Genomic DNA, 22,585 nt, shown 5'->3' with positions numbered 1-22,585 from the left:
TTCCCTTCTCTTTACTTCCTGGCAGGAGTTCATGAGCTGCTTGACCAACAGAATGTGAAAGTGGAAATGTTCTGGAACTCCGAAGACTGGGTTATAAGAAGCCCTCTGGTTTTCACCTTAGACTCTTAAAGCATTTTCTGAGAGTCTTAATCCATGATATAATAAGTCTAATTATTCCAAGATTACTAAGCCTGAAATGATACATGTAGGTGCTTTGGTCAGTGGTTCCAGCTGGGCCCAGTCATCTGTGATTTCCTGCCAAGGGGACAGACATTTGAATGAAACCATCCTGGACACACCAGAAGAGACCATTGGCCAGCTAATATCTATCATTAAGTGACCTTGGTTGATGCTACATGACACAGGAGAATCACACTATTGAAACCTCACCAGCACCCTAATTCTTTAAATTGTGATGCATAATAACATATTTGTTGCTAAAAAACAATACATTTTTACACTGTTACAGAGCAATAGAAAACAGAAACGGATATGGGTAGCAGAAGAAGGATGCTTTGTAATAGAGACTTTAAAACCATATGAATTTGTCTATGGGATCCAGCAGTGGGTGGAAGCTAAAAAGCTTTGAGGAAATTGTAAGGAAAGATGAGTATCTCAAGAAGACCGTTAGTGAAAGATGAAAAATTACCACAGATACTATTAGAAATGTTGACAGAAAAAGACAATTATTATTCATAGCAAAAAAAAGTAGTTGAATCAAAAGCTGGATTTGGCAAAGGAGATATTCAGGCAGTATGGTTTACTGTACTAACTGGTTTCTTTTAGCGGTGTATGATATTATATGAATAGATAAAGATGATATTAAAATTGAACAGTTCAATTTTAAGCAGAATTTAGAAGAGAGATTAATGAAATAGAACTTAAAAGGCCTTCCTGGTGGCGCAGTGGTTGAGAATCTGCCTGCTAATGCAGGGGACGCGGGTTCGAGCCCTGGTCTGGGAGAATCCCACATGCCACGGAGCAGCTGGGCCCGTGAGCCACAACTACTGAGCCTGCGCGTCTGGAGCCTGTGCCCCGCAGCGGGAGGGGCCGCGATAGTGAAAGGCCCGCGCACCGCGATGAAGAGCGGTCCCCGCACTGCGATGAAGAGTGGTCCCCACTTGCCGCAACTGGAGAAAGCCCTCGCACGAACCGAAGACCCAGCACAGCCAAAAATAAAAATAAGTAAATAAAAATAAAAAAAGTAGCTATAATAAAAAAAAGAAAAAAGAACTTAATAAATTTTATGAAGAAAAGATCTTCTTATCTTCAAAACTTCACATGGCAAAATACTCTCAGAATAAGAAATAGACTCAAGTTAAAATCATGTCAAAGTGTTGATTTCAAAGCCCTTTATTGAGACCTTCAAGATGGCGGAAGAGTAAGAAGGGGAGATCACCTTCCTCCCCACAAATGCATCAAAAATACATCTACATGTGGAAGAATTGCTACAGAACACCTACTGAACACTGGCAGAAGACCTCAGACTTCCCAAAAGGCAAGAAACTCGCCACGTACCTGGGTAGGGCAAAAGAAAAAAGAAAAAACAGAGACAAAAGAATAGTGATGGGACCTGCACCTCTAGCAGGGAGCTGTGAAGGAGGAAAAGTTTTCACACATTAGGAAGCCTCTTTGTGGGCGGAGACTGTGGGCGGCGGAGGGGGGAGCTTCAGAGCCACAGAGGAGAGTGCAGCCACAGGGGTGCGGAGGGCAAAGCGGAGAGATTCGCACACAGAGGAGCGGTGCTGACCAGCACTCACCGGCCCGAGTGACCAGTGGTGCCGATCAGCACTCACCAGCACTCACCATCTTTCTTTCTTTCCTTTCTTCCTGCTTTCCTTCCTTTCTCTCTCTCTCTTTCTTTCTTTCTTTCTCCCTCCCTTTTATTCTGAGCCGTGTGGATGACAGGATCTTGGTCCTCTGGACGGGGGTCAGGCCTGTGCCTCGCAGGTGGGAAAGCCGAGGTCAGGATATTGGTCCACCAGACACCTCCCGGCTCCATGTAATATCAAACGGCAAAAATTTCCCAGAGATCTCCATCTCAACTCCAAGACCCAGCTCCACTCAATGACCAGCAAGCTGCAGTGCTGGACACCCTATGACAAACAACTAGCAAGACAGGAACACAACCCAACCCACTAGCAGAAAGGCTACCTAAAATCATAATAAGGTCACAAACACGCCAAAACACACCACCGGACATGGACCTGCCCACCAGAAAGATAAGATTCAGCCTCATCCACCAGAACACAGGCAATAATCACCTCCACAAGGAAGCCTACATAACCCACTGAACCAAACGTAGCCACTGGGGGCAGACACCAAAAACAATGGGAACCATGAACCTGCAGTGTGCAAAAAGGAGACCCCAAAAACAGTGAGTTAAGCAAAATGGGAAGACAGAGAAACACACAGCAGATGAAGGAGCCAGGCAAAAACCCACCAGACCTAACAAATGAAGAGGAAATAGGCAGTCTACCTGAAAAATAATTCAGAGCAATGATAGTAAACATGATCCAAAATCTTGGAAATAGAAGGGAGAAAATAAAAGAAAGGTTTGACAAGGACCTAGAAGAACTAAAGAGCAAACAAACAATGATGAACAATCCAATAAATGAAATTAAAAATTCTCCAGAAGGAATCAAAAGCAGAATAACTGAGGTAGAAGAATGGATAAGTGACCTGTACGATAAAACAGTGGAAATAACTGCCAAAGAGCAAAATAAAGAAAAAACAATGAAAAGAACTGAGGACATTCTCAGAGACCTGTGGGACAACTTTAAACGCACCAACATTCGAATTACAGGTGTCCCAGAAGAAGAAGAGAAAGAGAAAGGGACTGAGAAAATATTTGAAGAGATTATAGTTGAAAACTTCCCTAACATGGGAAAGGAAGCAGTTAATCAAGCCCAGGAAGTGCAGAGAGTCCCATACAGGATAAATCCAAGGAGAAACATGCCAAGACACATATTAATCAAACTATCAAAAATTAAATACAAAGAAAAAATTTTAAAAACAGCAAGGGAAAAACAACAAATAACATACAAGGGAATCCCCATAAGCTTAACAGCTGATCTTTCAGCAGGAACTATGCAAGCCAGAAGGGAGTGGCAGGATATACTTAAAGTGATGAAGGAGAAAAACCTACAACCAAGATTACTCTACCCAGCAAGGATCTCATTCAGATTTGATGGAGAAATTAAAACCTTTACAGACAAGCAAAAGCTAAGAGAATTCAGCACCACCAAACTAGCTTTACAACAAATGCTAAAGGAACTTTGTTAGGCAGGAAACACAAGAGAACGAAAAGACCTAAAACAACAAACCCCAAACAATTAAGAAAATGGTAATAGCCACATACATATCGATAATTACCTTAAATGTAAGTGGATTAAATGTTCGAACCAAAAGACATAGACTGGATGAATGGATACAAAAACAAGCCCCATACATATGCTGTCTACCTGAGACCCACTTCAGACCTAGGGACACATACAGACTGAAAGTGAAGGGATGGAAAAAGACATTGCATGTAAATGAAAATCAAAAGAAAGCTGGAGTAGCAGTTCTCATATCAGACAAAATAGACTTTAAAATAAAGACTATTACAAGAGACAAAGAAGGACACTACATAATGATCAAGGGATCAATCCAAGAAGAAGATATAACAACTGTAAATTTTTATGCACCCAACATAGGGGCACCTCAATACATAAGGCAAATGCTAACAGCCATAAATGGGGAAATCGACAGTAACACAATCATAGTAGGGGTCTTTAACACCCCACTTTCACCAATGGACAGATCATCCAAAATGAAAATAAATAAGGAAACACAAGCTTTAAATAATACATTAAACAAGATGGACTTAATTAATATTTATAGGACATTCCATCCAAAAACAACAGAATACACTTTCTTCTCACGTGCTCATGTCACATTCTCCAGGATAGACCATATCTTGTGTCACAAATCAAGCCTTGGTAAATTTAAGAAAATTGAAATCGTATCAAAGATAGCAGAAGGAAAGAAATCGTAAAGATCAGATCAGAAATAAATGAAAAAGAAATGAAGAAAATGACAGCAAAGATCAATAAATCTAAAAGCTGGTTCTTTGAGAAGATAAGCAAAATTGATAAACCATTAGCCAGACTCATCAAGAAAAGAAGGGAGAAGACTCAAATCAACAGAATTAGAAATGAAAAAGGAGAAATGACAACTGACACTGCAGAAATACAAAGTATCATGAGAGATTACTACAAGCAACTATATGCCAATTAAATGGACAACCTGGAAGAAATGGACAAATTCTTAGAAAAGCACAACCTGCCTAGACTGAACCAGGAAGAAATAGAAAATATAAACAGACCAATCACAAGCACTGAAATTGACACTGTGATTAAAAATCATCCAACAAACAAAAGCCCAGGATCAGATGGTTTCACAGGTGAATTCTATCAAACATTTAGAGAAGAGCTAACACCTATCCTTCTCAAACTCTTCCAAAATATTGCAGAGGGAAGAACACTCCCAAACTCATTCTATGAGGCCACCATCACCCTGATACCAAAACCAGACAAAGATGTCACAAAGAAAGAAAACTACAGGCCAATATCACTGATGAACATAGATGCAAATATCCTCAACAAAATACTAGCAAACAGAATCCAACAGCACATTGAGAGGATCATACACCATAATCAAGTGGGGTTTATCCCAGGAATGCAAGGATTCTTCAATATATGCAAATCAATCAATGTGATACACCATATTAACAAATTGAAGAAGAAAAACCATATGATAATCTCAATAGATGCAGAGAAAGCTTTCAACAAAATTCAACACCCATTTATGATAAAAACCTTCTAGAAAGTAGGCATAGAGGGAACCTAGCTTAACATAATAAAGGCCATATATGACAAACCCACAGCCAACATTGTCCTCAATGGTGAAAAACTGAAACCATTTCCACTAAGATCAGGAACAAGACAAGGCTGCCCACTCTCACCACTCTTATTCAACATTGTTTTGGAAGTTTTAGCCACAACTATCAGAGACAAAAAAGAAATAAAAGGAATCCAAATCAGAAAAGAAAAAGTAAATCTGTCACTCTTTGCAGATGACATGATACTACACATAGAGAATCCTAAAGATGCTACCAGAAAACTACTAGAGCTAATCAATGAATTTGGTCAAGTAGCAGGATATAAAATTAATGCACAGATATTGCTTGCATTCCTATACAATAATGATGAAAAATCTGAAGGTGAAATTAAGAAAACACTCCCATTTACCATTGCAAAAAAGAGAATAAAATACCTGGAATAAACCTACCTAAGGAGACAAAAGACCTGCATGCAGAAAACTATAAGACACTGATGAAAGCAATTAAAGATGATACAAACAGATGGAGAGATACACCATGTTCTTGGATTGGAAGAATCAACATTGTGAAAATGACTGTACTACCCAAAGCAATCTACAGATTGATTGCAATCCCTATTAAACTACCACTGTCATTGTTCACAGAACTAGAACAAAAAATTTCACAATTTGTATGGAAACACAAAGGACCCCAAACAGCCAAAGCAATCTTTAGAAAGAAAAACGGAGCTGGAGGAATCAGGCTCCTGAACTTCAGACTATACTCCAAACTACAGTAATCAAGACAGTATGGTATTGGCACAGAAACAGATATATAGATAAATGGAACAGGATAGAAAGCCCGGACATAAACCCATACACATATGGTCACCTTATCTTTGATAAAGGAGGCACAAATATACAATGGAGAAAGACAGCCTCTTAAATGAGTGGTGCTGGGAAAACTGGACAGCTACATGTAAAAGAATGAAATTAGAACACTCCCTGACACCATATACAAAAATAAACTCAAAATGGATTAAAGACCTAATGTAATGCCAGAGACTATAAAAGTCTTAGAGGAAAACATAGGCAGAACACTATGACATAAATCACAGCAAGATATTTTTTGACCCACCTCCTAGAGAAATGGAAATAAAAACAAAAATAAACAAATGGGATCTAATGAAACTTAAAAGCTTTTGCACAGCAAAGGAAACCATAAACAAGATGAAAAGACAACCCTCACAATGGGAGAAAATATTTGCAAATGAAGCAACAAAAGATTAATCTCCAAAATTTACAAGCAGCTCATGCAGCTCAATATCAAAAAAACAAACAACCCAATCCAAAAATGGTCAGAAGACCTAAAAAGACATTTCTCCAAAGAAGATTGCCAACAAACACGTGAAAGGATGCTCAACATCACTAATCATTTGAGAAATGCAAATCAAAACTACAATGAGGTTATCACCTCACACCAGTCAGAATGGCCATCATCAAAAAATCTACAAACAGTAAATGCTGGGGAGGGTGTGGAGAAAAGGGAACCTTCTTGCCCTGTTGGTGGGAATGTAAATTGGCACAGCCACTATGGAGAACAATATGGAGGTTCCTTAAAAAACTAAAAATAGAACTACCAGATGACCCAGCAATTCCACGATTGGGCATATGCTCTGAGAAAACCATAATTCAAAAAGAGACATGTAGCACAAGGTTCATTGCAGCACTATTTACAATAGCCAGGACTTGGAAGCAACCTAGATGTCCATCGACAGATGAATGGATAAAGAAGTTGTGGCACATATGTACAATGGAATGTTGCTCAGCCATAAAAAGGAACGAAATTGAGTTATTTGTAGTGAGGTGGATGGACCTAGAGTCTGTCATACAGAGTGAAGTAAGTCAGAAAGAGAAAAACAAATACCATATGCTAACACATATATATGGAATTTAAAAAAAAGAAAAAAAGGTTATGAAAAACTAGGGGCAAGACTGGAATAAAGACACAGACCTACTAGAGAATGGACTTGAGGACTTGGGGAGGGGGAAGGGTAAGCTGGGACAAAGTGAGAGAGTGGCATGGACATACATACACTACCAAACGTAAAATAGATAGCTAGTGGGAAGCAGCCGCATAGCACAGGGAGATCAGCTTGGTGCTTTGTGACCACCTAGAGGGGTGGGATAGGGAGAGTTGGAGGGAGGGAGACGCAAGAGGGAAGAGATATGGGGATATATGTATATGTATAGCTGATTCACTTTGTTATAAAGCAGAAACTAACACACCATTTTAAAGCAATTATACTCCAATAAAGATATTTTTTTAAAAACCCCTTTATTAAGACCTCAAAAAATATAAAAGAATATAGACCCTATACACAAACAAAAAACTCTTTAGAAAGTATTTTAAGGTCATTGTCCCACAATAATCTAATTCTTAGTCTTATCTAAAGACCTATATCAGAGAGATTTGTGGATGTGTCACTGTCTAATGAACGAACCCCAACAAGATTCAGAGTAATCCTACACATTTTTAAGAGCATTGTATTGGCAAAAGTACCATCAATTTTTACTGAGTTGGAGACATTTTAAAGTTAAAAGCAGCACTGAGGCTCCCAAACATCTAAAGACAGGAAACAATCTAAGAGGTGTACTCAGCTGCAAATATGAGTTATTTCTTTTAAAAAAAATAAGATTATCTTAGAAAACAGAACACAGAGCACTAACAATAGAGCCAAAAAACTTGAAGAATTATTCCAGGAGTTCCTTAATAAAGTGACTGGCAATACGTGCCCCACAGAATTTCAGAACTGCTGTGCATCTGTGACTGCTGTATGCCTACTGTTCCCCTGCTTTTGAATCAGATGTAAATGGAAGTTATCTTCTCATGTGTCATAATTGCATACTGTGGCCAAAGATGCAACTGGAGCAGGTGTGTAGGTAACTGGTCTCTTTACTTCGCAGGTCTGAGAATTAAGAGGAATTGTACTTGAGGAACTGTGCCCATAGATCCTCTCATCTGTGTACCTGGACCTAGACCTGATTTAGATGCTTAGATATAGGACTTTGAGCAAATGCTATAATAGAATGAAAGACTCTGTGCCTTGTAAGAGGTGAAGTTTGCATGTGACAGAAATGTAAATATATTATGTAAATGTAAAAATATTATGCTGGGCATATTATGCTGGGTTAATGGTAACCCAAAATTTTGATAATCTTCCCACTGAGAGGTGGAGTCTCATTCTTCTCCCCTTGAATCTCATTTGAGATTTGTTTTTACCAATAAAATACTGCAGGTATTATGTTTTGGAACTTCAAGGCATATGTCTTAAGAAGCTTTGCATGTTCCAAATGGATTTCTTGATACTCTCCGCCTCAGATAAAAATAGATGTCCAACTACCCTGAGAGTGCCATGTAGGAATTCGCATGCTTAGATACATGTCTAAATTATCCATCAATAGTTTGAGCTGAGCCAAGAATAATATTCATATATCTAAGGAAGTTTCCTATATACATGTATATATAGGAAGGAGACCTGCTTAGAATTCCAGGTCAGACCATTAGCTGGCTAGCCTTCACTATGTGACTTTCGTTGCTGACACATGGAACAAGAGACCTCATCCAGCAGAGCTTCGCCCATATTCCTGACTCACCACTCCAAACTGTGACAGATAATAGAATTGTTGTTGCTTACAAGTACTAAATTTTGGGGTAGTTGATCATCCAGACACAGAGAATTAGAAACGCTTAGAATAATAACCACCTTATTTGGCCTTTTAAATTTCTAATTGCTCCTACAGTACATGTAACAGTACATGTATTTATATATGATACTCAAAAGTCAATACATGTATCTTATACCCCATTTTAAAACTATAGTAAAATTTAGCTTGATAAATTTAAAATATAAAATTTGACAAAATAAAGCAGAAAAGAAAAGAAGAATGGAAAATTAAGTACTGATGATTTAATAGAAGAGTTATATAGAAATTGGTAGAGAAATAATTTAAAGGCGATAAGAATGGACTTAATTAGGGAATAATATCTACCTTATCTTACACAGAATGTCTAATTTATGTGTTACTTTGTAATATTGGAAACATCTGGGTATAGCTAGAGAATGCATGTTAATTCAGGCCAAAGGAGTTACATACTCATATAGAAATGGAAAGCAATTAAGTATTTTTAAGAAAAGGTCATTGGTCAGTGTGTGCTCAAGAATATTAATCAGGGTTTCCCTGGTGGCGCAGTGGTTGAGAGTCTGCCTGCCAATGCAGGGGACATGGGTTCGAGCCCTGGTCTGGGAAGATCCCACATGCCGCGGAGCAACAAAGCCCGTGAGCCACAACTACTGAGCTTGTGCATCTGGAGCCTGTGCTCCGCAACAAGAGAGGCGGCGACAGTGAGGGGCCTGCGCACCGCGATGAAGAGTGGCCCCCGCTCGCCCCAACTAGAGAAAGCCCGCGCACAGAAACGAAGACCCAACACAGCCAAAAATAAATAAATAAATAAATTAATTAATTAAAAAAAAGAATATTAATCAGATGATGCTCTTTAGTGTGAATTAGCATAGAAAGAACATAAATGTACAGAAATAATTTTAAAATTATTACAATAAGCCAGGCAATTGATTGCAAATATCTCAACCAATGGAAATGGAAAGTCTGAAGCCTTTGACATAAATTATTTGAGTGTATCTTCACAGGTCCCAGTGACTGAATGAAGGTAATGACAAAAAGAGGGTTTTGAACTTGAGTCATCCAATGGAAGGTGATACCCTTATCAGATTTTGAAAGTAAGTGATAAGAGAAAGTTTTGGGAAACATGAAATACTTAACTTCTCTTTTTCTCTCAAATATGATAAATTGTTTTTGTCTTTGTATGTTTCCTATTCTAAAGTTATCTATATTTAATAACTTGAAAAATAAACCATACAATTTAAATGATTTGAAATTAGTAGTATAATGTGAAAATTGTGAATTTTCTTTTATAAGAAATACTTTCCTAGTTTTACTTTGGGTTTTAAAAATACTTTGAATATTTATATATACGCATTTTCATGAATGTGTACACCTCTTACTGGCTAAAATTGCTGATATTTATACTTTGCAGACTAATTGCTCCTCTGAAGTCATAGGAAAACCATGTACAAACGGCTGTTCATTAAGTCCTATAAAGAAGCTGCAGCTTTGCCATTACTGATGAGATATTTAACAAAAATCCCTGACAAATTATATCTCTTTTTTCATTCCTTTGTATTTATGTGGCATCTTATTGATTCAAACCTCGCAATATTTACTGCACATCTGTTTTACATTTCCAAATACACAGAGTACTGCTTCATTCAAAGTTCTAGTCCTTACGTTCTTTCCGCCTGATGCAATTACTGCATTTAAGAAGAGGATAGAAATCTAGTTGAATGGGTAAGAAGAAAACAAGTGCATCCACAGCTGTATAATACTTAAACTTTATAATACCTACAAACAGAGTTCTCAAGCCCCTGCAGGATGCCTAAACACCTGGCAGATGAAATGGAAATGCAAAGTAGCTTAAATATTTTAATTCGCTTTGCTCAGAGAATCAGAATATGTAAGTATACAGTCATAAACTGAATATATGGGCTGCATAAGATATCTCCTCCTAAAATGTTCTTCAATAAATGGTCCCAAAGCAGTTTTAAATACCTATCAACCTAAATTTGGTGGAGCTTATCAAGATGTGTTTAGTGACTGCAATCCATGCCTGTAGTGGACTGACACAAAAGGTTTTTTCTTTCTTCTTTTTCTTCTTCTTCTGTTAGAATATCAATCTCAAGGACAATATGTTTGACAGAGGATGTTCAAGGAGTATATACATATATTATTTGAGGGACTGGTTTTCAGAAGGCATTCTGGGGACTATCTACCCTATCAGTTTGCTTTGCAGGGGGAAGATAATGGTAACCATGTCATTAAATTTTTCTCTTTTCTTTCTCTGCATCAAATATTCTAAAAGCAGATATTGGGTGGAATGTTATCCTATAAACCCAAAGCTTGTTATCTGCTACACTCATGTTGTTAATCTGCCTTCAGTGTGCTCTATTCATCTACTATATATTTCTACAAAATCCTTCCTTCCATGAAAACCAAAACAAACAACAAATAAAAAACAGGGCTAAATAGCCAACTGTGTCTCACAGAAGCAGCTAGAGTCCATGTCAATATTTTTGGCTTCAACCCAATGGCAACCATTGGCACCAATACTCCAGCTGTTAGAAATACGACTGCAGTTTCTTTTGAAATGTATGGCCTAACATCTCCTAATCTAGGAATATATAAACACCTGTGTTTTTTATTCCACATTCTATGTACAAACAAAACAAAATAAAACAAAAAATAGATTAGGCTCTCACAACATAGTAAATATATATTTTTATTCTACAGGTGATACTAATGTATATGTTATTATACATGATTAAACAATGTTTGCACATATGTTTTTATGTAATGTATATATTAACAAATGCATGTAAAATAGATACCTAAGAAAATAAAACAAACATTCTAATTTATTTTTCTGCAAATCTAGTAGATTATCATGCATAGGATTTCTTTGGAAATCATTGCCCAATCAACCACAGCCTTTCCTTGGGGAAATCATGATATATGAGATCATGATAAATTCATGATCTACTGGCTGGCAATTGGACAGATCAGAAAGAGAGAAGTCCTGCTTTTTTTATTGTGTTTGTAATGAAAAGATTTTCTTGCCATCTCAGATTAAAATCCCTAATAAAATTACCCACAAAAATGGTTTTGCTTTTATTTTGGACCATCTGGTGACTTAATCATTATGTGTATTATTTTGTGTGAAAATGTATTTAGAAGTTTATGTATTAGAATCACAAACAAATATTTGGAATATGGTATCCTTTAAATATGATATTTGTCTGTTAAAATAAACATATCTCTTATGTATCAAGATTGTTCAATCCACATCCCTAAATTTGTCAGAAAAAATGAACCATATAATTATGATACTTTTTAATATTAAATTTAATTTTTGAATTGTCAAAATATTACCACTTTTGATTAAAACTATGCTAAAATATATGTCACTTTTCCTACATTCTCAAAGAGTTTTAAGTAATGAATAATATTCAATCATGACTTTAGAGATTATTCATATGTAGGGTTAAATAGGGTAATTTTGCCATTTTGACTATTCCTTAAACAATACTTTTGCATAATGTTTAAAGAGACTCCTCATTACTCTGTGTCCATAATATTACAGGAACTTAGGAAATAGTTGAAGAATGAATGAATAAATTAAGGAGCTTCATATAAAAAATTATTTAATTAATTTTTCTGAAGGTGCAGAGCCAGCCACAGAGGGCAAAAAGTATGAAAGAGGGAAAGAATGAGTGCGTCTCTTGGTCAGAATTTGAGTTTACTTCAGCCAGGATTTCTAATTTTTTCCTTCTTGATTCAGGTTAACTAAAACAATAAAACTAACAAACAAAAAATTGCCAGAGACAAAGTTTATGAGGCATTACTTTATCTGGGGTAGAAGTACAGCCCTAACGAAGCAAAATTAAATTAAAAAGGAAAGTGAGGCAGGGGAAGGAGAAAAAGCTGGTTCAATGACACAAACCACCCCTAGAAAGGCCCTATGAAGCCACAACATTTTAGAAAAGTTGGTGAAAATAGTAGGAATGAGAAATTTTTCTCCTAGCTCTTTTCCAACCTCCTGCTCCTAGATGTGTCTCAGGGGGAGTTAATTTCCCAACAATTCTGAATGACATTAACAGGCGCTTCTGGACAGAATCTGAACAAAGCCAGAGTTTCTGTCTTACTAGGAAAGTCAGATCTAGGTTGGAAGCTACTGTTCTCCTACTGGGAAAGGCCCAGTGGATGTCAAGGCAAAGCCATACGCTCCCTCCTAGAGAAAGTTAAACAACTGGCAATGTTCAGTGATGCGGCAACACATGTGGCAGCCAGATTTTACTGCCACAGAACACAGTGCAGACCATCATGGCGGCATTGCGATCGAGGAAGCAGCACAGGTGGCTGAGGCCAGGGTGGGCAATTGGGGCCGAGATTTGGGAGACACATAAATTGTTTCTGGACTACTTTACCTTCTTAAATCCTGGAGACTGCTCTTCATATTTCTGATTAATTTCTGTCTTTTTCATCCTTGATGTTTTGAGTTTGGCCTTTGAATGTTCTAGAAAATCAAGCAAAGTAATAAATATCAGTTATTGAGCCAATAACATGTGACGAATACTAATATGTTTATTAAATCACCACCACAAGCCCACAACAGGTAGTTTTTATGCCATATTAAAGAAAAGTGACTGCAACATAAGAATTTAAATAATATGCTCAAGGTTAATAGTTTTATAATTTGTGACACCAAAATGTATACCCAGAACTTCTGAATAAAACGAAAAGTCATGTTTTAAAATTCTATACCAATATATCAAGAGTTGTTTTTGGTGTAATGCTTTTGAGCCACCTTAAGTAAGAAAGAAATTGCTTAAAATCACCAGCCTTAGATCTTAGATGTAAGTATATTTAGCTTCAGATACAATTTTAACAAGTTGTACGGTAGATCTACTAATAATGGCATCAACAAATAGAATGTTATCTTATAAATAAAGGGAGGGGGCAGATTTTCTAGTAATTGCCCATGCTCAAGAGGAAAAGCCAGAATTAAGAGAGAGTCCCTAATCAGTGTTTCATGTTTGATGTTGTCTATATTCCATACTAACACTATTAAGATGCTTTCTGTGAGAAATGATGAGAAGTATTTCAATTTTAATTATCTGAGTTATAGTATTATGTCATAATTATGAAGATGATATTAGGTTGTTTTCATAAAATAGGTTGAGAACATTTTATTCTCAAATAGCTTTCTTATTTAACAATGTCTTATGACCCATTACAATGACGAAAACAATCACCAGCAGCACAACAGAACCCATGTACTTATGAATCTATGTTTGCGTGTTTGTATTGCAAGCTGAGAAGAACCCAAGAATAAACCCATTTATAAAGCAGGCCCTTTGAGTGATAAAGCAGATGTGTACTTTGCCCTAGATCGGGACAAGTCTCTGAAATCAGTAGTCACTGGCCTTCCATATTGCAAAATTCTAAGAGAGGATTTTCAGGGATGCAATACTTATGGAAAACAACCTGAATAACAGTAACTGCCACACCTTCTATGATTATGTCCAGAGTAACTGCTTAAAAGAGCAGAAAGTGTCCAAAATTATAAATTTTATTCTAATAACTGGTTCAATTTTACGCATTTATTTTGTTAAGTGAAACACACATTTCCGGTAACATTGAAGAAATTGAAGACTGTGTATTTCTGACAAAGTGATTATTAGTTATTCAATATCCTAAAAAGCAAAGTAAATAAAATAAGAATTGTGGCAGTGAAAATTTAGCTCCTTGACTTACAGTCTTTTTAATGAAAAGATAATTTTCAAAACAGTTAACTATGAAAGAAGTGTAAGCAAGTAACACAAGTTATTGAAAAGCTCATCTCTGCATCAGTATGAGTCTTTCTTCCCAAGTAAACAGAAAACATCCACACCTCTGTCAGCTTACTTAAGCACAGTACTGGAAACTCCTTGTTAGTTGAACACAACTGAAATTTTTCTTTGTTTAAATTCAAAATTAACTAACTGTATAGAACACTAGCAATCCAAACATATTTTTATATCCCTTTTAAAGGCACATTTCTGTATTTTATTAATGTTCAAATAAAATTCTGATTTTCAACACAAACTAATACTGCCTTTCTCATAATAAACCCTTGAGAATCAAACTGTATTTAATCCTCAAAAAACTCAGTGTGTTTATTGTGAATGAATGCAATGAGCCCAACCTCTGACTGAAGACTCTCTACTGGCAGGGATGAAAATTATCAATACAAACACTGAAGATTACTGTTAGAACTGCTTTGCTGGCACACATATTCAGAAATCTAATGACATTCTGGGGACCTTGAGCATGTACATGTTTCTACCTCATGCAAAGCTAGACCAAGAGTGAATAGTATATGATTTTATCACAGTTATGGCTAAGATATTTAGCATTAATTTGAGAAAGATAATTTTCTGTATTATGTATACAGAAAAAAAAAGTAATTCTATACTTCAGTTTCAGGAATACAGCATCAAAAAAGCATAAGAAGATATTGAGTGCTGAATTATAATTACTGATTATCCTGTAATTAAAGTTAAATTGTTAAACACCTGTTTGAACAGACACTATACAAAATTATTATCAGCTCTTTGAATTTTAAATGGAAAATATAATAAATGAAACCAAACATAGATTGCCCCCCTATGGATAAAAATGTTTTTCATCTGCTACAGATTGGTTGATACAAATATAAATTAGAAGGCACTCTAGTCATCATGTAATGTTCACAAAATAAGATTAAAGATTGCCAGATTATTATTTTTTAAATTCAACTACTCAAAGATAAGTACTAAGAAAGCTAAAAAGAATCATTACCTCATAAGTATTTCAAATTCAATATTTTCAACAAGTATATAAAGTGTTAGGAATTTTATAGCAGCAGAAAAGTAATGAAATGGAAATTAAAGTGGACTTGTATACATACTGTTAAGAAGTTTTTGATGTTTAAATTCCAGAAGAGATAAAGTGAGTTTACTATGTTTTTGCTTCTTTATTTCTGGCTGTTTTAAAAAACTAAAATGTATGTTATTTTAATTTTTGACATAAATTTGTGCCTTACCTATTAAAAACAGAATATTAAGTTTGAAAAATAATTAGGTATTTTTATCTTCATTCATTAAATTGACATTTAAACATTTCCTCAATTAACTTTAAGTTCTGACAATGTACTTTGTACTTTGTACTTTGTGTGGCTCTCTAAGGAGGAGCTTGGTTAGAAATGCTATGCTCATGCTTGAATATTTAATCTGCAGAAATATTTGAAGCCCTTGAGTCAATGAGGATATTCTAGTGAAACATACTGTTTTGAAACAGAGAAAATGTTGGTTAACTTTTTAAGGATGAAAATATCAAGTACAAAATATTTGTAGATATCTCTGTCCAAATGTACCTTGAAATTCCATAATGACCTAATAAGACCAAATACATAAAGGGTTTTACTCAATTTCTTTTCTCTTGTGCTGAAGCATACCACTCCCATAGCTTGTCAGCATGCAGTCTTAAATATGAGGGAAGACAAAATAAATGGCACAAAATTATTAAGATTTTAGCTTTGTTTACTTGTTAGAAGAAGACAAATAATATAAAAGCTTTAGTTGGTAGAATTAATGAAATTAAACTAACCATTATATGTAGATATCTTGGACATTCTCTAAATTACACACGATGTAGATTAAAAAATCATTATTTTTTATCAATATTATCCAAGTTATTTACCCTCTATAAGTAACAGGCATCAACACATAATGCAATATATAAATACACAAAGTAGACAGAATGCTGGAGAAGACAGTATGTGCTGGAAAGATGTAGAATTTGGAGATAATTTTGGAAAAGATACAGGAATGTTAAATCCAACTTACCCTTCCTGTGGGTCATACTGAAATGAAAACTGGCAGAAAGCAGCCTTTTATGCTTATGGAAAGTGAGAGTGGTGGTGAAGCAGGTGAGACAGTTTCCAACTAATTCACAATTTTATTTACATAAAGGTTTTGAGTTAGGTTCTTGAAATTAGTTATAGATTTGAATGCTTGACAAACTTGGCAGACTTTCAGACTTACCTAACCTCTACACAGCAGTTTTTTCATCTGCTACATCAGATGTTTGTCACAAGCAATCTACTTGGCATGCATCACACATTTATTTAACAAATTATAGATAAATGAACACCATGTGCCAAATATTCAACTAGACATTGGGGAATAAAGTGGTAAAGAAAACCAGATGAATATGTATGCCTCCCATGTAATAGGAATTCATGAAATATTGGTTACATCGTCTCTGTGTTTATAGTCAATAACTAGCTATTTTTCTTAATTCTAAAATTTCTTTTAGGAATGTTGCTTATAAAAATAAAGTAGTGAGATGCTATCCAACGTGTGCCTGAACTCTATTTCTACACGAATTTAATAAATCCATAAATCTTTCATCTCTAAGGATAGAAGATATTTAATGCAAAATTTAAAAACTATACTTGGTTTATTACATGTTATTTTTACTAGCCAAGAATTCCTTTACTTTTATTAGAAATTAGATAAAAAAGGAAATACAGAAATTTTTATCTCAACCACAGGCAATTTCCCAGTGATAAAACTGAGGCTTAAGTGTCAGAGTGACTTAACCAAGTTTCTTTGGAGTAGCATTCATTTTTAAATTACAAGAATCAAGTAAACTTATTTTACTCTTTATAGTATAAAGGAACAAGTGAACAGAATATTAATTAATATAGTTCTAAATGTTTCTTTTAATCCCATTATATTACCCTAATGAGCTATGTCTCCTTGAATATAAACTTGCCTGATTAACTACAGAATACATTTCTGGATGTATAGGTCATTCAAAAGTTCGCAAATTATCTTTGTTGATACAGTCCTAACACTCTGTCTAATTGGACAAATCCAAACTGTCCAACTCCAAATTGATGCCATCAGAAAGACAATCATAATATGTATTAAATATAGCTAAAAGCTATAGCATGGTAACAACAGATGTTATATAGTCAATTTGGTGTTCTGAATATAAAGAAAAGTGAAGAAACTTAACAAATGGAGACCTGAGAAAGCAAATACAATCAGTGCAAGGAGACACATTGTGAGAGATTTGCCATGTTGGATTAGTCTAAGGTTTAATGCACTTGTCTGTATGATAGTCCAGATGAGAGCCAGTTCCTTTCCACCAGTATGTGGGTAAAGACTCAAGTTATCAGTTTTACTCTTGAAATTATATTTGGTTTATCCTGATCTTCTTTAAAAGACACAGATTAAACTATTCCTAAGAGATAAGAGCATATTCTACCATGCCAACATTTTATTTTAAATAACGTTCAATATCATCAAACTACTTTTTGCACTAAGGAAAAATGCATATTCAAAATACACATTACTGTGTCTTGCCCTTGTCTCTTTCTATTTAAAAGTGTGTTATTATCCCCTTTCTTGGATCAGTTAGTATTGGACATTTCCTCTAAAAATGTTCAATTTAACTTTGAGAAAGAAAAATTCTTAGGTTAAATGTCCAGATAATGAACACAAAGATTGCCTTGATTATAACTCAAAGTATAAAGTAAATATCCATGAATCCATATTGATATAAATACATTGATTGAATAAATAAATCAATGAGGAGGATAGACAAATGTCTCGTGCAGAAGAGTTCCAAATAATTTATGTACATACACTGCCCTCAAGGAAGCGGAGCATAATTTCTCATTCTTAAGTGTGAGCCATATATAATGACTTCTTTCCAAAGAGTACAGTATAGAAAGAGGGGAAAAGAGTAACTTTACAGTGGAAAAATCTGACAAATACTTCCTCAACCAGGTGATTAAGGATATCATTAACAGAGATAAGTCATGTTGGTAGCATATACTCTTGACATGATGTGATGAAAATGGCTCTTTACTTCTATGGTCTCATTTTCAAAAGCTAAAAATCCTGTCTAATCATGAGAAAAACATCAGACATACCCCAATGAAGAGATATTCTATAAAATACCTGACTAATTTCTTCAAAAGGATTAAGGTCTTCAAAAACAAGGAAAGACTGAAAAACTCAAAGGGAAGAAAAGTCTACTGAGACATGATTAATAAATGTAATGTGTTATCCTTTATGGAAATGGATCAGAAAAAGAACATTAAGCATAATCTAAGGAAATCTGAATAAAATATAGACTTCAGTTAATAATAATGTATAATTATCAGTCCATTAATTATGACAAATGTAATATGTAAGAGGTTAAAAATAGGAGAAGTGGGCATGGCATATGTGAGAAATCTCTTTACCATCTTTGTAACTTTTCTATAAATTTAAATTTATTCTAAAATCTAGAAATGTAATCCTTATCAAGAAACCAATGACATTTTTCACAATCCCTCAAATTTCTATGAAACCACACAATACTTTGAATAGCCAAAGCACTCCAGAACAAAGCTGGAGATATCACATGCCCTGATTTCAAATTATATTACAAAGCTATAGTAATCACAATATTTAATGGGTTATAAAAAGTCTTTTATCAGTGAGCACTAGTTAGAAACACTAGTTAGAAGCATTAGTTAAGTACTAATGTTAGAAGATAGCTCTAATCTATTTTCTTCTGAAGTAAAATGATAAGACGAACCCTTGGATCACCCTCTGTTCCATTTGTGTCTAATTAGGAATCTAATTGTGTCTAATTAGGATCTAGTGAGAGAGAGCAAGAGAGAACACACTAGAGGGAAAGAATCTTAGGGTTGGGGTGAGGAAGAAACTCTTTCCTCCACCATTAAGATGTAAACAAAGTGAGGGACCAATGAAACACTTGACTGGTCCAGGTCAATAAATTTTTAAAAATTATTTTTAAATTTAGGAATCATGAACATTTGATCAATTGAGCCTTAGGACAGGAGGAGTAACACCAGACTTTCTGCGAATCACATCCATCTCCAAAGAAGCTCTTGTGTCACAGAGATTGGTAACATTTTCATTTCCTACTTTATTAGATGTACTTCATCTCTTCTTAAAAATTGTGTCTGGTAGACATGGCTTCATTTAAGTGAAAAAAATGTGGGCTCAGTAGAATATTGTCATAAAATCATTGAGCTTAGCTTTTGTCTCTTTTAATCTTATAAAGTCTTCTCCCCAACCCCCAGCCACCTTTTATTTTTATTTCGTTAGACTGACTTTTCAAAGAAATCCAGGCAGTTGCTGTTTTCTGGATTGTTCTTATAGCTTCCTTATAGTGTTCTTTAGCAATTTTCTATCCTCTTGTTCTATAAATGGGAAATTAGTTCAAAAGGCTCTGTTAATCAAAGGTATATATTTTGGGCTAAAATTTTCTGTAGGTGAGTTATGCAGTCTATCTTTCATCACATCAGGAGTCACATAACATTAGAATAATCAACCAAAAATGATGCTGAAATTGACCACTGGGTTAGAATATTGACTGTCTGAAAACTTCATTATACTTTCATTTTCCTCTTCTATTGTGAAATCACTTTAATGACTTTAATGTTTTATAAATGTTTGATAAATATTAAGCAAATACATCTTATTATTCTCCCTAAATTCTGTTCCATTCCAGCTTCCTCTTATTTAGGTTCATTCATGAGATCATTTACCCAGGCCCAACCATAGCCTTCACAGTCAGGCTGTGGGGTGTGAGATTCTCTTTGAATTCTCTTCATCATGCCAAAGACAGACTGGAGTTAGTTATTTAAGATGTAGAGTTAATGCTCTAGCTTAGCACTGACACACTGTACTATGCTGCAGATATTAAAATGGTAGTTCTGCATGAAGAGATTGAGGTTCTGCTTTTCTAAAAAGAACTCAGATGTTGCCAAGAGTGGTAGTCTGCTATTACATTTTGAGTAACAAGGTAGCAAGGTTCATATCTTTTACTTATCCATAAGAGATTAATTAGAGTATTACAGAAGGTACTTTGAAGGCAACTGGATTGAGTTCTGGGGGGACTGCTATCCTCTGCTGAAATGAGAGATGCCCCAAGAGTACAGATGGTTAGGATAGCCCTCTCCATCCAGGATTCCTGAAGAGTACCTGGCAAAACTCTAGTGTCTATACCTACAGTGAGAACATATATGATTTCAGGATAATCACACGGTACCCACCAATAACTGATCTAGTTCAGAGACAGAGAGATGAAGGTTATATCAGCCATAAAACTCAGCCACTGTCATCAGTAGGGTGAGCAGCCTGTAAAACAAGCAATATTTCCAGAGTGCAAAAACAATACACTTGCGTTATTCTAAAGAACCCCATCTAGGAAAGTTGCAATTCTAGGACACTAGGAACCTCACAAGTCACAGTAAGCCAGCAAACCTACTCCCACCTCATATTCAGATACCACCTTGAAAGGAAGGTCACATTGTACTGGAGATCAGATATCAGAAAGACTGAAGATTTCTATAGAAAATGGACTGTCAGTTTTTGAATGGGATGAAATAAGTTGTAGAAAAAAGAATAAAAACTTAAATGTTCCCTCCGGAGAGAGGCCTTCAAGATGGCAGAGGAGTAAGATGTGGAGATCACCTTCCTCCCCACAAATACATCAGAAATACATCTACATGTGGAACAACTCCTACAGAACACCTTCTGAATGCTGGCAGAAGACCTCAGACTTCCTAAAAGTCAAGAAACTCCCCACATACCTGGGTAGGGCAAAAGAAAAAAGAAGAAAAAAGAGACAAAAGAATAGGGACAGGACCTGCACCTCTGGGAGGGAGCTGTGAAGGAGGAAAGGTTTCTACACACTAGGAAGCCCCTTCACTGGTGGACATGGTGGGGTGGCGGGGGGGGGAAGCTTCAGAGCCACAGAGGACAGCGCAGCAACAGAGGTGCAGAGGGCAAAGTGGAGAGGTTCCCGCACAGAGGATCGGTGCCGACCAGCACTCACCAGCCTGAGAGGCTTGTTTGCTCACCCGCCAGGGAGGGTGGGGGCTAGGAGCTGAGGCTCAGGCGTCAGAGGTCAGGTGCCAGGGAGAGGACTGGGGTTGGCTGCGTGAACACAGCCTGAAGGGGGCTAGTGCACCACAGCTAGCTGGGAGGGAGTCCGGGGAAAAGTCTGGAACTGCCTAAGAGGCAAGAGACCATTGTTTTGAGATGCGAGAGGAGAGGGGATTCAGAGCACCACCTAAACAAGATCCAGAAACGGGTGCGAGCCACAGCTACCAGTAGAGACACCAGAGATGGGTATGGAACGCTAAGGCTGCTGCTACAGACACCAAGAAGCCTGTGGGCAAGCACAGGTCACTATCCACACTTCCCCTCCCAGGAGCCTGTGCAGCCTGCCACTGCCAGGGTCCCGTGATCCAGGGACAATTTCCTTGGGGGAACACACAGCACACCTCAGGCTATTGCAACGTCACGCTGGCCTCTGTCAGAGGAGGCTCACCTCGCGTTCCGTACCCCTTCCTTCCCCCAGCCTGAGTGAGCCACAGCCCCCTAATCAGTCACTACTTTAACCCCAACTTGTCTGGGTGGGGAACAGATGCCCTCAGGTGACCTACATGTAGAGGTGGGGCCAAATACAAAGCAGATACCCAGGAGCCGTGAGAACAAAGAAGAGAAAGGGAAATCTCTCCCAGAAGCCTCAGGAGCAGTGGATTCAATCTCCACAATCAACTTGATGTACCCAGCATCTCTGGAATACCTGAATAGACAACGAAACATCCCAAAATTGAGGCGGTGGACTTTGGGAGCAACTGTAGACTTAGGATATTCTTTCTGCATCTAATTTGTTTCTGGTTTTATGTTTATCGTAGCTTAGTTTTAGAGTTTACCATCATTGGTAGATTTGTTTATTGATCTGGTTGCTCTTTTCCTTTTATTTTTTTAATGTAATGGATACATATATATTTTTCCCTTTTCTCTTTTTGTGATTGTGTATGTGTATGCTTCTTTGTATGATTTTTGTCTGTATAGCTTTGCTTTTACCATTTCTCCTAGGGTTTGGTTTCTCCTTTTTTTTTTTTTAATATAGTTTTTAGTGCTTGTTATCATTGATGTATTTGTTTTTTGGTTTGGTTGCT

At 36.3% G+C, this 22,585-nt stretch overlaps 2 long non-coding RNA genes across 2 annotated transcripts in view; one reads left to right on the top strand and one right to left on the bottom strand.

Moving 5' to 3' along the window:
* LOC309661011 overlaps positions 1 to 22,585 on the top strand; it is a 736,889-nt gene that overhangs the window by 614,625 nt on the left and 99,679 nt on the right. The gene's annotated exons all lie outside the window — the stretch shown is intronic.
* LOC309661005 overlaps positions 1,809 to 22,585 on the bottom strand; it is a 471,219-nt gene continuing 450,442 nt past the window's right edge. The window contains exon 6 of the long non-coding RNA XR_014263781.1: positions 1,809 to 13,072. This is a non-coding gene — a long non-coding RNA (uncharacterized lncRNA). The remainder of the gene's footprint in view (positions 13,073 to 22,585) is intronic.

This window comes from Balaenoptera physalus (genome assembly GCF_965194825.1).
Source record: "Balaenoptera physalus genome assembly, chromosome: 5".
NCBI classification, from domain to species: Eukaryota; Metazoa; Chordata; class Mammalia; order Artiodactyla; family Balaenopteridae; genus Balaenoptera; species Balaenoptera physalus.
This window is presented reverse-complemented; position numbering and strand designations above follow the sequence as displayed.